This window comes from Mustela putorius, unplaced genomic scaffold, assembly GCF_011764305.1.
Source record: "Mustela putorius furo isolate JIRA1106 unplaced genomic scaffold, ASM1176430v1.1 tig00003853_pilon_pilon_pilon, whole genome shotgun sequence".
In the NCBI taxonomy this organism is placed as follows: Eukaryota; Metazoa; Chordata; class Mammalia; order Carnivora; family Mustelidae; genus Mustela; species Mustela putorius.
Genome location: NW_025422005.1, coordinates 47581210 through 47596014, shown reverse-complemented (window position 1 = coordinate 47596014; position 14805 = coordinate 47581210). Strand labels below are relative to the sequence as shown.

Below are 14805 nucleotides of genomic sequence, written 5' to 3'. Positions count from 1 at the left end.
TACCACCATTTCCTGTGTTTCTTTAGGCCTTAGCAGCTTTATCTATAAAATGGGGATAAACAGTGCTTGAAAGGAGAGGTCTAAACCAGATAATCTCTTGAGGGCTCTTGTATTTGAGTCTTCAAAGTGTGTTTTGAAAGGGCTAGAGGTTACAGGAAACAGTATGCAAGCCATTGAAATGTCATATCACTTTCTTTGGAATGTTGTTCCAAATTCATCCCCTTGCCTTGCCCTCGAGTTGGACTTACTGCCCTCATCTCCCTGCCTGGGAACACCTATAAAACTTCATCTTTCACAGTCTATCTTAAATTTGTTGTGTACATACCTGTTCTCCTGGTAGAACATACAATCTTTCAAAAGAAGTCCTATAAATGCAGCCTGCTCTTCTTCACAGAACAAACATGTAGGAGCCAACTATAGCAACAACATATATTCTAGGTATTTCCTTTTACCCAACTCCTTCACCTTCCTAAAGCCCTCTGGTTCCTTGGGCCTTGATACCTATGTTTCAGTATCTCTTCTAGTTCTCCTGGATGAAAATATTATCCTTTTACTTGGCAACCTTGTCCTAAGCTATGGCTTAGAACCATGTCATTGAAAGCCCTGGGCCCATGGAACTCTCAACGGCTGGTTCAGTCCTTGCCCGACTCCCCGTCTCCAGGGGAAAGGAGTTCAGAAAGGTTCTAAAAGGTGCTCAGAAAGTATTTATTGAAGGAATGCCTAAAGAAAGAAAGAATTCAACTGATCAAAGTGTTTTTATCAGGGAATAAAACTAGAGGCAAAGACCAATTCTGGTCCCTTTGGGAATCTAGATTGGAGATAGGGAGGAAAACAATTAATTGGAATTCTTTAATATAAGTCTGAAGATGTGTTGTTAATTCCCTTATTTCTCTTTAAACTAACCATCTCTTAGTTAGAGATGTCTCCCCTAATCAGTCAGTTCTTGATAAATACAAAGGTTACATTAAACGTGAAAACTTTTTAAAGTTAATGACATCTAATATCTTATACAAGTATTTATCACATGACAGGCACAATGACATTTCTTCACATGGATCATCTCATTTATTCTTTGCAAAACCCTATGTGGTAGGTTTTATGATAGTTTTTATTTTATATGCAAGAACACTGAAATGTCTCAGGCTAAGTAACTTGCCCAAAGTCTCATAGCTAATAAGGGAGGGGACATGGTTTCAGTAAGGTATCTGATTTTATTGTATCCACAATAAAATGTATTCTGCTATTCCCAAAATGTAATTCAAATTTGTGCAACTATTTCCTTATAATCTTTCCTTAATCAAGCTTGTATTAGGGTCTCTGCTGTGTCACTTGGTTGGGATAAAGAGCTAACTCGCATGGGGTTCTATACAAGGTAAGATGAACAATTTCAACATTATTATTTCTGGCACACTTCCATAGTCCTTAATTCTCAGTTTCAATCACAAGATTTTTCCAGTGGTGGGGTCCTTCTGGGATTCTATATCTCCTTAATAACCAGGGAGAAGTGAGTCAGTGTAAGAGGGACACTACTACTTAAACATCCCTAAGTGTAGCTGAATAATGAAATTCAGAGATACCAGGTCCTAACACCTAGAACCTGTACATGTTACCTTATATAAAAAAAAAACATTATAGATGTGATTAAGGTAAGCATTTTAAGATAAGGATATTATCTTAGATTTCCCAGTGCACCTTCAATGTAATCATACATGTCCTTATAGAGGAAGACCTGGAAACCCACTAGAAGAGGAGGACGCAATGTGACCATGGAGGTAGAGACTGTGGTGATGTACCAAGGAAAGCTGGAGCCCCCTCAGATGCTGGAAGAGGTAAGGAACCCATTTTCCTCTAGAACCACCAGTGAAACAGATTTCATACTTCTGTTCTCCAGAACTGTTAGAAAATAAATTTCTGTTGTTTTAAGCTATCCAGCTTGTGCTAATTTGTTACAGCAGCCACGGGAAACTAACACACCAAGATAGGATACTTTGCTGCTCTGATGGCTCCTGGGATCATTAGGACCCCGGACAGGTATGAAACACACAAAATATGAAAGTGAGTTTCAGAAACATAAGTTGACTTGCCCAGGATCAAATGGCTAGCCCACAGTGGATGTGAGATTAAAACGTGGTTCTAACTCCAAGTTTTGCAAATCATTTTATAATTTATAACCACCTTGACTTAATAGTCTTTTAAAGTTTTTCATGGAACCCAGAGCATACTTCATTCTTTTTTTTTCCTTTTTCTTCTTTCTTTCTTTCTTTCTTGTTTCTTTCTTTCTTGTTTTAAATACAGATAAGGAATCTGAGGTTTTGCAAGCTCAAAAGACATAACAGAAGAGCTGAGTTTGGAGTTCATGTTGGGCCTTTGAAGTCCCTGCCCTTGTGGCCACATCTCCTTGTCTATGATGGGTTCAAATACTGGGTGAGGGGGTCCTGTCATAAGCTTCCTGCCAGCCTGCCTGCAGACACCCCCAGCTTATCAGTCTGACCTTTGGTTTTCCATGGCAAACCCCTGTGCTGAGGAAGCTGCCAACAGGCAGCCAAGGCTTTGTATTGTCCTTATTTAGAATTGCTTTCACTTAAACTAGCCCTGCTCTTGCAAAACATGTTTATTCTGGTTTCCTCTCCCTCCTGGCTGCCTGACCAGTGTGGACCCAAAGTGCAGATGCTCCAGCTCTCAGAACTGGGCCAGACAGGGCAGGGCACAGAGAAAAACACGAGACTCCAGGGGAAGGACGTAGGAGGGCATGGTTCCCCTTCTGAGGCTCAGGTTGTGTGCCAGATGGGATGGACACCCTTTCTTCTGGGTAATGCTGTGGGTCCCCTGGGAGAAGGTGACCATTCAAAACACACCCCCCACTGAGATTGCCTTCAAGTTAAGATCCCAAGAGTTTGAGAGTAACAATACTAATGATGATGATAATTTTAATAAGATAACAATGTCCTTCTCTTAAATACTATAAACCAGGCACACTGTTAAATCTCTTATGTAATTCATTTCATTTAAGCCTCAGGATAACCACCTTAGCTAGGTTGTATCTCATAACCTTGCTTTATAGATGGGGAAACTGAGGCATCTGGTTCATACAGCTAGCAGGCCACAGGATCTGAGATCCAAAGCCATGTCTGCCTGTCTAGAGTGTGCTCTCTTACATAACACACTTCTTTTTTTTTTTTTTTTTAAAGATTTTATTTATTTATCAGAGGGAGAGAGGGGGAGAGAGCGAGCACAGGCAGGCAGAATGGCAGGCAGAGGCAGAGGGAGAAGCAGGCTCCCCGCCGAGCAAGGAGCCCGATGCGGGATTCAATCCCAGGACGCTGGGATCATGACCTGAGTCGAAGGCAGCTGCTTAACCAACTGAGCCACCCAGGCGTCCCCATAACACACTTCTTTAGGGACTTCCTGGTCCAGCCCCTTAGTGAGAGCAGAGCAGAGTTCAGAGAGTACGGTGATCTGCCCAAAGTCACACAGTGACTTCTCAGCAGAGCTCATTTCCCAGGATTCCAGAACCTTGTTCTTTCCAATAGGTGACGCTGATAGAAGCTGGAATGTAAAGAGGAAGAAAAAGCAGTCAGGGATTTCTCACTTGCAGTTTGAAAGGCTTCTTCTCTCCTTGCTTCATCCCACTGAATCCCATTTTGTTATTGTCTTTGGAGCCAGTGCATTTCTTCCATGGGCATATCTGGGTGGAAGCTGCCAGTGAGAGGAGAGAGGAAGCTTGGAAGTTGAAGGGGGGTTGTGCATGTCTAGTTCCTTATGATAAGTCTGCATGGAGCGCATTTTTACGACACCTGTCTCTTGGAGTCCTCTCAGAGTTTACCCACTCTTCAAGGGAGAATCCTTATTACACAGGTGAGTAAAATGAAGCTCAGAGACTGTAAGTCATTTATCCATAGCAAGCAGCTGGAAAAAGAGATAGGGCTCGTCCTCTAACTTGTGTTCCCTGAATGCTTGGTGGCAGTACCCACGTTTCCCAGGCCAGAGAGCTCCTCACTGAGCCCCCATCTACTTTTTTAATCATTTTGAAATAAGAATGTATTTAAAAAATTCTGATCTTCTTCTGTAAAGGGAAGGAGAGGGGAAAAGGAAGAATCTCAAGTGAATTTTCTTCATCATGGGGAGAAGGTGATAGCTGGGGAAGCTGGGGAACCCTGAGAACTTGACCCTTTATTTAAAGGTTATTCAACAAATGATAACTGGGTTGTTGATAAGAATGTTGATACTGGGAAGGCACTGTGCTTGGTACTGGGGACATGGAAGCTGGGATCTGGACTACAGACAAGAAGAGAGACAATAGGTGCACGTAGCCAGAATCCCCAAATCAGCATGGGGATGGGGAAGCACTGGGGCTCTTTGTGGGTCCTCTCACTCTCTTCCACTCCTGTTCAGGCTGACCTGGGCTACTTTTAAGTCCCTGAACATGCTGTCCTATTTCTCAGTCCTGACTTCCCTCATGCTGCTTTTCTGCCCTTCTGCACCTGGCAAGCCTCTATGCTCTTTCACTACCTCTATGGCAAATGGCCCTGCGATTGTCTGCAACATTGTGTATCTGTCCCTTTGAGTTCCTTCAAAGCAGGGATTGTCTTTTGCCATTTTGTCTTCCCTGCCTTTTGGAAAACAATAGATCAAATTTATATCATGGAATGACCTTGAATAAAAGCAGCAAAGCTGGGTTTGCAAATACAAACATCTTACATCAGGTATCACACTCAGCCCCGAGTGACTTCTGCATCTTGTTTTTGGTTGTTCATTTTGGAAAATCCTGACTTGCCCAGATGAGCAGTCACAAGATACAGTTCTTAAAGAATGAGCTTTGCAACCTTAGGGGAGTGGAGTTCAGGGAGGGGGCACGCAGGTTCTCATTCAGCACATGGCAAAAGGTGATTTGACTTGGCAGCATGTGAAATCATTAGATAATGATCTTGCAACCAGAAAGGAAAAGGTAAGTATAGATTGTGTTTCCTACTGACGAGACTGATGTTTCAGACAGTAACTGGGGTGCCGAGAGCAAAGAGGGGGTCTCTAGACAGCTGCTGGGGAAGGCTTCTTGGAAGAGGTGACCATTGGGGAGATAACTGAAGAGTGAGAAGCAGCCATGTATGCAAAGGGTTGAAGGAAGACCTTTCTGGATAGGTAAGATTAAGTGCCAAGGTCCCAGAGCGGGAAGAAGCCTGGGATTCACTCCACACCTTTGGTTTAGGCAACCCTGCCAGGGACTTTAGATAAACCTAGATGTCCTCAGAGGTCTCTTAGAAACGCCTGACTTCTTTTCTTAAACACAGTTTCCCTTGAACAATCTTGGGAGGCACTGGGTGGCTTTTACAGCTGAGTAGAACAGGCACGTGACAGTCACACACAGCTGGTTATTGATAGGCCATAATGAGGTCCCTCCAACACAGGTTTCAAGGCCACGAGTCCTAACCACAACATCGCACCACTCTCCAGCCAGAAGGTAGAGTCGTTCCTAAAGCCGAACCTTCTTCTACCGGAAACCAGGGACTCGGTGCCAGGCAGGATTTACGACCTAGTAACTGAGGACAGAAATAATTGGTCACATTAATGCCTGGCAAGGCCCCGCCAGGCTGCACTCTGGGGGGGCAGTGCTGCCTGAAACAGTGGAGGTAAGTTTACTTCTGTCAGTCCAGGTGCTCTGCTGTGGCCAACACAGCCCTAATGAGCTCTGCATATTCAGGACTCAAATAATTGATGGCCCAATTTAAAGTGTGCAGAGGCCACATTTCTTTCCAGGCTCTGAAGGAAAAATACCAGTGAGGAAGAATGAAGAACAGCCTGTTCTAAGTTATTTTCCTTCTGTGGTCATTCAGTCCCCAGGAAGACCATATCTACCCCATCAAGAGCCTGGAGAAAGGAGGCAATTATCTAGAGAAGCCAAGCAAAAAGGAAAGGACAGAATAAAATTCCTGCACAGGAAAGAGGTCTCAGGCTCTACTATGAAATGCCTACAGCCTTCAGCATACCCTGCTTCTCACAGAAGTTTGAGTTAAGGCCATGGACTGTGGGGTCAGACGGATCTGGATTTGAAAACTAATTTCACTCCCTATTGCACGTGTGGCCTAAGCGAGACTTCGCTTCTCTGTGCCTCAGTCTACTCGTTTGCTAAATGGAGAATAAGAGCACAGACTTTGGGGCAATGAGACTTGGATTTCAAACCCACCTCTGCCACTGACAGTGTGATAAAAGGCAAGTTACAAACCCACAGTGTTAGTTTCCTTATTTTGGAAGAGGAGGTGGTTAACTAGTTGCCTTGGAGGACTGTTTGGGAGGACTGACTGAGAGAAGACAAGCATGTGTGTGCATAGTGTTCCCGAAAGTCATGGTTAACTTGGTAACCGATCACTGGTTAAGCTCTAGGGCAGGCATTCTCAAAGAATGGTCCCCGGACCAGGACCAGCAGCATTAGTCTCTCCTGGGGACTTCTTAGAAATGCAAATGATAGATCCACTGAATCAGAAACTTTGGAGGGTGGGCCCAGAACTCTGTTTTAATAAGCCCTCCAGAAGATTCTAGCACATGCCAAAGTTTGAGAATCTCTGCTCCAGGTCATCATTCAGAATGCACCTGAGACATTTCAGTTTGTCAGCAACTGTCTCAGGCCTCTGAGTGTCTCAATGCCACAACCCTTCAAAATTAGCTCTCTACTCATTCCTTTCTGTCCCCAAACAGGAAAGAAATACCTCATTACTCAAGATTTTGAAAGGGCCCCTCAGCACTAGGTAGCATTTTCTACATGCTTTCTATGTTCTAGGCATTCAGATAATAGTTTCACATGGATTATTGCAATGTATCTCTTCAATAATCCTCTATGGTAGATATTATTGTTTTGCTGATAAAGAAACCAAAGCTCTGTGAGAAGAATTGCCCAAAGATTTGCAATCAGTGAATGGTGAGGCTGGGATTCAAACCCTAGTAGTCTACTGCTAGAACCCACGCACTTCCTAACTCACCACACTGCTTCTTTATACCAATATGAAGAAACAGGGATGTCTAGCTTAGTGAAGGGAAGCATCTGGAGAACACGTGCAAAGTTTCTTCATGGCTGTGAAGGGCCATTACAGTCATGGGGTCGACCAGTTTGTTGTGGTTCCACACCGCTGAATATGGAACCATGAGCGTGGCTCAACAGAAAGAATGGCTTTCAGCAATAGTCTGAATTGGCCAGAACTGTCTTGCCTTAAAAAGTAGTGAGCTCCCTGTCCCTGATGATGTCTGAGCATAAGCTGGGTGAACATCTGTATATGTGCTTTCATGTTTATGAAGAAACGAGACACATTTCACTTATACAGGAAGGAGACTGAAGTGAACTTGATCTGGAGAAGAGAGAATCCACTTTCCCGTAGCTCCAAGGAGCCAGATCCTCTCTGATCCTCTAGTGGGAAGGTGTCTTTCTTTCCTCTGCACTCTCCCCGAGCCCTGTCTTACTGCACTGTAGCTATTTATGGGTGGTTATGTTCTTTCTGTTAGGGAAGAAGCAAGACACATGTTCATGAAGGCTGATAGGTCCATGGGATCATGAGCAATTGTCTCAGCCTCTTGGGGCTCTCAGTTTCCTTGTGATATAAAGGGGTCAGTAGGGATTCCTTCCTGAAGCTAGAAGGATTCAAGGGGCCAGGAGTGTGGTGCCTCATACCCTGTGCTCCTCTCCTGTCCCCCATAGATGGTAACATGTCTTTAGGGAGAATGCACTTCTGATTCATTGAGAGACCCATTCTACTGCTCCCCATGACTCTGTAACCCTCACCTTTCCATCTGAAATATAGATATCAATATGTGGTACATAATAGGCATGTATATATTTATTGAAAAAATGAAAGGGAAAGAAACAAAAGAGAAAGCAAGAGACAGAGAGGGAGAGAGAGGAAAAGAAGAAAGAAAGGCAGAGAAAAATGTAACAAATAAATGCTCTTCCTCATTTGCTGCCCGTCACCTGGTAGGCACTCCACCTTGGTGGACTTTTTTCTTGGGCACACCATGGTATGTGTGTGTGCATTTAATAGAACAATCCATAACAGGCCATGGTATGAAGAGACCTATGGGAGCAGAGAGGAAACAGGAAAGAAAGACTTGAAACAATCCCTCCATAGGCAGCTAATTGCCATTTTGTGGTTATTGGAGGCAGTTGTTTACTGTGGAAGAAGCTGCCCTCTAGGGTAACAAGCCTTGCACATACTGATCTCCATCTTGAACCCCTTTGATAGGTGCCGAATGTTTCAGGGGCAGATTCTGGAAGACTTAAAAGCAGGTCTGGTTTTCAACACAGTGCCTATTGAACTTTCTCCACTGTGGGAGGCAGGCCAAGTGGTGGTTTTTGAAGCTTTTAAAGGCTCACTGGCCCTTCAAAAAAAAAAATGGCTGTTGTGGACATATGGTTTTAGAAGCTTTTTAAAAAGCCTTGTGGGCTTATTTTTAGAGCAAACCTTAACCTTATAAAACTTCTTAAAGGAGCTACGGAGAGCCCAATCACCAGAACCTCCTTCAAGCCCTAGGAAGGTACTCTCTGAGATTTCCAGTATAGGCCTTCCTTGTGCTTGATGTGTGTCAGGCCACCAGCTGAGCCTCAGATAGGCTTCCCCTTGAGAGGGTGTGTCCTGGGAACTAGAAGACCCAATACTTGGGCAACAGGTAAGTTACCCATGGAGGCAGAGTTTGCTTGCCCATGAGTGGAATCATAAACACACAAAATCTCAAAGAGTCTCCTAAAGGAAGAGAACCTTAAAAGTCATGCAGTCAACCCCAGTCTGATGCTAGAACCTCCCTTAAAGCATGCTTACAAAAAGGTGGTTCCACTTCTGCTTGCACATCTCCAGCTATAAGAAGATCACTGGGCATTCGTTCATTCATTCCATTAACACATTTGCGATTGAGTATATATTATGTCCTTGGTAGTGCAAAGCTCTGGGGTTATATTTGTGAATAAAAAATCAGACACAGTCTCAGTGTAGATTGAACATCAGTGGGAGAGGCAGACATGGGTCAAATGATCACATTAACACATAATAACAAATACAAAGATACTATTAAAAATTTCAAGGATTTATCAAAGCTTCTGACTGGACCTGCTCTGGTCAAAGATGTGGAGGCAGGTTTGGTGAAGAGGTGATCTTTGACCACGCTCTGAAGGATGAGTGAATATTGGCAAGGCAACAGAAGGTAAGGGAGGGCATGGAGGGCTGAAGGGATATCTCTGCAGAGGCCTTCAGGCAGGAGGAAACATAGCATTTTAGTGGGAATGGAAGCCCAGGTGCATAACATCAAAGGGAAAGACCTGGTTTGAGTCTGGGGGCATGCAGCATATAGGGCATGCATGACCTTGCTGCCACGTTGAGGATTTTTATCTTTATCCTGAGACATATTGGAAACCTCTGACTCCTTTTATACAGAGGCTAGGCAACTCACACCAGAGCCGCAAATTTGTTCTCAAGGTGTTAAGTGTGGTGGTCTTAAAACATGTCCATAATTCTCCTCCCTTCAAATGTCAGAGCCTAGTTCTCTCCCTTGAATGTAGGTCTGTCTAAGTCTAATTGAAAAAATGTGGTAGAAGTGATTCTATGGGACCTTAGAGGCTAGGATAGCTTCCCTGGCACTCCTTCCCTTAGGTGGCTTCTTTTGGAGGAAGTCAGGCGCCATGCTGTGAGGATACTCAGCCAGCTAACGGAGAGGCCCACAAGGAGAGGAACCAAGGCCTTGCTTTCTACAACCAGCACCAGATTGCCTACTTGGCAATTGGAAGTGGCTCTTCCAGCCCCGGTTGAACCTGTGGATAACTCTAGCCTCAGCTGGTATCTTGACTGTAGCTCCCAACAAATCCTGGGCCAGAACCATCCAGCTAAGCTGTTCTTGAATTCTTGACTCACAGAAACTATAAGACAATAAATGCTTATTGTTGCTTCAAATGATTGACTTTGGGTGATTTGGTAAGCAGCAATAGACATCTGGTTCAGTGAGATACCTCAGAAGAGGAGGAGGAAAGCAAGAACTTTGGGGTCGGAGAGACTTGGATTTGAAATCTGACTCTTCAGCTTCCTGGTTTTTGGACGAGAGGTGTGTTCTTTATCTCCTGGAGCTCCCATTTTTTCATCGGTAATGAGAGATGATACCCAAAGAACCCCCAGGAAATAGTACTGTGTGGCCATTCTCAGTTTCCTTGCCTTCCCCCACTTCATATCCAATTGAGACATGCCATTCTCAAAGTTGAGATTAAAAAAAGGCTGTAGAATGTGGGTATCTTGATTCCCCTTAGAAAGAGAAGGCTTGAAAAATGTTTGTCTGAGGCTGCCTTATGCCCTGTTCCATTCATCCAGTCTACATCTTTTCAAGCCTACTCCCCACTTGGGCTTAGAAGTTTTATGAGACCATTTCTTGCTGTGTAAACAGAATTGCCTTTTATTTATTTATTTAAAAGTTACCTCTTCGTAGTTGCATGTTTTATTTTCTTCATTTGCATTTCAGTAAGGAAATAGATTTATGATGAGTTTTCTAATGAAAGAGATTCACCAAATCAACTACTGTGTGTCATATACATTGTGAGGATATTTTTAGTTAATTCTCTAAGCACAACTCTGGGGTATCCATCATTTGTGCCATTTTACAGATGAAGAAACAGGTATAAAAGCCAGAAGTATTACTTTGCCATCAAGTATTATGTGATCTTGACCAGTTATTCAACTTCTCTTGTATCTAAGTTTCCTCATCTGCAAAATGGGGTAATAGAATAGAACTCATGCAAAACCAGGTTGATATGAATATTAAAGGAATTAGTATGTATAACATACTTAGAAAACGGTTGGATATTTTAGGATATATTCCCAAATAGCTCCTATCATTATTTTTCTTATTTTTAAACCAATATTTCAAAAAGTCAGAACAAAACTTCTGTCTAATCCATTTTGCTCCATCCGTGTTATCTCCCTTCTGATATAATAGTCCTTTCCATTTTTATGGCATTTTAAAAAATAGTCATTTTGTTCTTGCAATAATTCAGTGACTTAGCATCACTATCTTGATTTTTCAGCCAAAGTAAACTCAGGTTCAAAATGGTGAATGGGAATTTTTCAACATTGCTTTGGTGGCAAGCAACAGAAACCAAATGGATCTGGCTTCAGCTAAAGAAAGAAATTTCATTTTCAGATACAGGGTGATTTAGGGAACCAAGCTCATGAGCAAGCCTTGGGGAAAATCTCCAAGAATGATAGGAACTGGGGAGAAGAGGGCTACCCTGAACCTGAGAAATGGTGCTTCTCCTTCTCTCCCCTTTTCTCCACTTGGCTGTTGGGCTGCCTCTGTCTTTTCTCTCTGAGTCTGGCTTTCTCAGCTGCTCAGTGCAAATGGTTTGTGTGTGGCAGCCTCCCACAGCGTCCAAGCCCACAAGTTATCATGCCAACCATAGAAGAGATTGACCTTATCCTTCTCTCTGTTCAGATTCCCCTTTACTCCAGAGGGGACCCTGATTGAAACAGCTTTGACTCAGGGGCCTTTCCCCAGTCTGGTCAAATGCAGCTAAGGGGTGGGGTTACAGTGTACAGAGTGGGGCCAGTTGCTGCTAGCCATTCACTCCTGTAGATTCCTGTAGGAAGGTCATGAGGAAGTGAAAAACACTCCAGAGGGAACCCAGAACATGAAGTGAGTTTCCTGCCATTTTATATACTGGAATGACTGAGGCAAGACTCCCCTCCAGATCTTCCTTTCCTATGAGGTGAACACTTGTCCTATAAGGCTTCAGCTACATCCCTTTAGGAGACCAGCACCTCCTGGGATTCAGGTCGGGGAGGATTTGGGCACTGCTCTAATTGTGGTCAACCCAGCTCTAGAACTGTTTTATCTTGCAACTGAAACCTAGCCCTCATTAAACAACTCCTCCCCCTTTCCCCCTTCCCCCAGCCCCTGACAACCACTGTTCTAATCTCTGTCTCCTTGAATTAGACTACTTGGGATAATTCATATCAATGGGATCATACCATATTTATCTTTTGTTGATGGGCTTATTTCATTAGCACAGTATCCTCAAGGTTCATCTATGCAGTAGCATACATCAGAAGATCTTTCCTTTTGATGGGCTGGACAACATCCTATTGTATTGTATGTACCACATGTTATTTATCCATTCATCTGTCCATGACTACTTGGACTGCTTCTGCCTCTTTGGCATTGTAAATGGTGCTGCTATGAACATGGGTGTGAGGAATTGTCTTTTTTCGACATAGAGGACAGAAGGAAGATCCTGAGAACATAGTGTGAAAACAACAGAAGGGATGTCATTCCTGCTCTGTATGAAAAAGTGAGGGGAGTTTTGCTCCTGGTAGAAATGGGGATAGAAGAGAGGAAAGGCACCAGTGACCCAGAGTCACGGGTGAACTGGAAAACACCTGGGGAGAGGGGCCAGGGAAGGACTCCCACTGCTCTGTGGTCTATCACTCAGTAGAAAGTGGTTTCAGTGGTTGTTTTGTCCCATTCCCACTATGTAGCGAATTTGGGAACATTTCCTACACACATATACACAAATGCTCTGTATGAGTTGTTTTTTGGTATAAACTGAAGAAGGAATTAAGTCTTCCATCTGGTCTGATGTGAAGCAGACTGAAACAGGAGCACAGGAGGGCAAAGTCAGCCATATACCGTCCTATGTAGGGGAAGCAGATGTTCCAGGGGTGCCCCTGAGAGAGTGAGCTCGCTGGTAATTAATGGACAATTTGGGAAGAGATTTTGACTTCCATGGAACATACCTAGGAGTTGTGAAGCAATCTTACCTAGATCAGTGCTTCTTAAGCTTTAATTTGCCTGAGAATTGCTTCAGGGACTTGATGAGGTAAAGTATTTGATTCAGTCTGCAGTATGGCCTGGGATTCTGCATTTCAGACAAGCTCAAGCTCATAGCTGTTGGTGATACTGGTGGTCTGTGGACCACACTTTGAATCAGAGGGTTCCAGATCTCAAAGGGGTGTAAAATTCCTAATAGTGTCATAGTGCTTGTCTGTCTCTCTCTCCATCTCTATTTGCCTGTCTTTCTTTTCATGCATATACCATCTCCTGCTGTTCCTGGGAAAACATGGCTCTCCTGTCCTCTTAGGGTGAAGCTGTGACAGAGAAATCCATAAAGGAGCTATTGCTCTCTTGCTAGCTTTTCATCTCAGTCCTTGTTCTATCCCCACCCAGGGAGTGTGGAGGTCATGCCAGGGGACGCTCAGTGGTCCATTCTGCATGCTTTGGCCAGGGTATTAGAACAACAGTTTTCAGGGGGGAACCAAAAGCTCTTTCTCAGTGGTTGGCCTCAGAACTCCTCTCTCAGAAAGATGGAGAGAGGCGAAAAAAAAAAAGTTTTAAGTGGTATTTTTCTTGAGAAAGGTCATTCTGGGGAGCCAAGCATTAATTGAGTACTTGATTGTGAGAGGGTTGTGTGGTAAACTCCCTTGTTTTCCACAGATGTTGAAGGACTCTGAGCCAGAGTTCAGGAAAAATGTTTTCCCGCATATCCACCCCTGCCCCAGAGGCTGTGATGAAGTTGGCAAAGGACCTTCAGGTCAAGTGGGGCTCCAGCAACCTCACAGAAACAAGAATTCACAGAATCTGAAGGGGAAACAGTGGCTAGGGAGCATCTAACATGAAAAGAAAAGAGGAAGAGAGGTACCCCACTTCTACCCTAGCAGAGCCCTGTACCACGACCTTCAGTTAACACAGGTGATGAAAGAAACCCTCCACTGCTTTCTTGTCTGGGCACGTGTTTCTTTTGCTGGGGTTTGCTTCCTGCCTCAGACAGCGCATCTCACTTAGGAGCACTCACTGTGGAAGAACTGTCTTCACTTTGAGCTGAAATCTGCCTTTCTGAAAACATCCAAGCTCAGGACTTCTGTGCTAATGCTGCCCTTCAAAACTACAGGAAGTGAGAAACTATCACGTCTCTGCAGTGCATCCCACAGTTAAAGCATATCCCGGCACACCCATGGGCCCATTTGATCCTCAGAGCTGTCTGTAAGAAAGCAGGGGGGGCAAGTGGAAGCATTGCTCACAGTAGAGGTTGAGACCACAGGTTCTAGAGTCTGGCTGCCTGGCTTCACAACCTCGCCTCTCATGGTTGTGTATTTTTGGACAACCCCCTTGACCACTCTTATCCTGGGTTTCCTCTTCTGTAAAATGTGCATAATAATATTACGTACTGGAGAGGGTTGTGGTAAGGACTAAATTAAAGTGCTCAACCTTTGGTTTATAGAACTTCCCTTCTGCCACTGAGGAGAGAGAGGAGAAAAAGATGGAGGTCAAGTGATTTACCCAAGGACAGAAAATGGTGGCACCAGATCTAGAACTCAGATACCCTGATGCTAACTCTAATACTTTTTCCATTACAATCAACATTTTGCATTCGTAAGCCCATCAGAGATGGAAATTCTCCAGTGAACCTCACATTGGCAGGAGCTGTGTATACAATAGGAAGATAAATAGTTCTAGAGAGTTTGGCCTGCTCAGGACAGTTTATAGCTTCTCTCATCCTTCCTTGTTTGTTCTCTCTTGTCTTCTCTGTATCACCCCAGATGGGAAACTTAATCACTTCCTCAGTTTCCACCAAAAAAAAAAAAAAAAAAAAAAAAAAGTCTTATCTGACCTTCCCAATACTTTGAGTTGGTCACTGGTGCTCTTAATAGTATAGCTGATGAAACTCCAAAAGATTAAGTAACTTGCCTGGTAGTCATATAACCATTAACTGGGGTCTCAGCTAGCTCCTTCCTCTATACCTCTCTGCCTGCAAGCTTGCAGGCAGCAGCTAACACCCTGGGGGCCTTAAACAGATTCTTTTAG

At 43.8% G+C, this 14805-nt stretch overlaps 1 protein-coding gene across 4 annotated transcripts in view; it reads right to left on the bottom strand.

Moving 5' to 3' along the window:
• FGGY (FGGY carbohydrate kinase domain containing) overlaps window positions 1–14805 on the bottom strand; it is a 697591-nt gene that overhangs the window by 472319 nt on the left and 210467 nt on the right. The gene's annotated exons all lie outside the window — the stretch shown is intronic.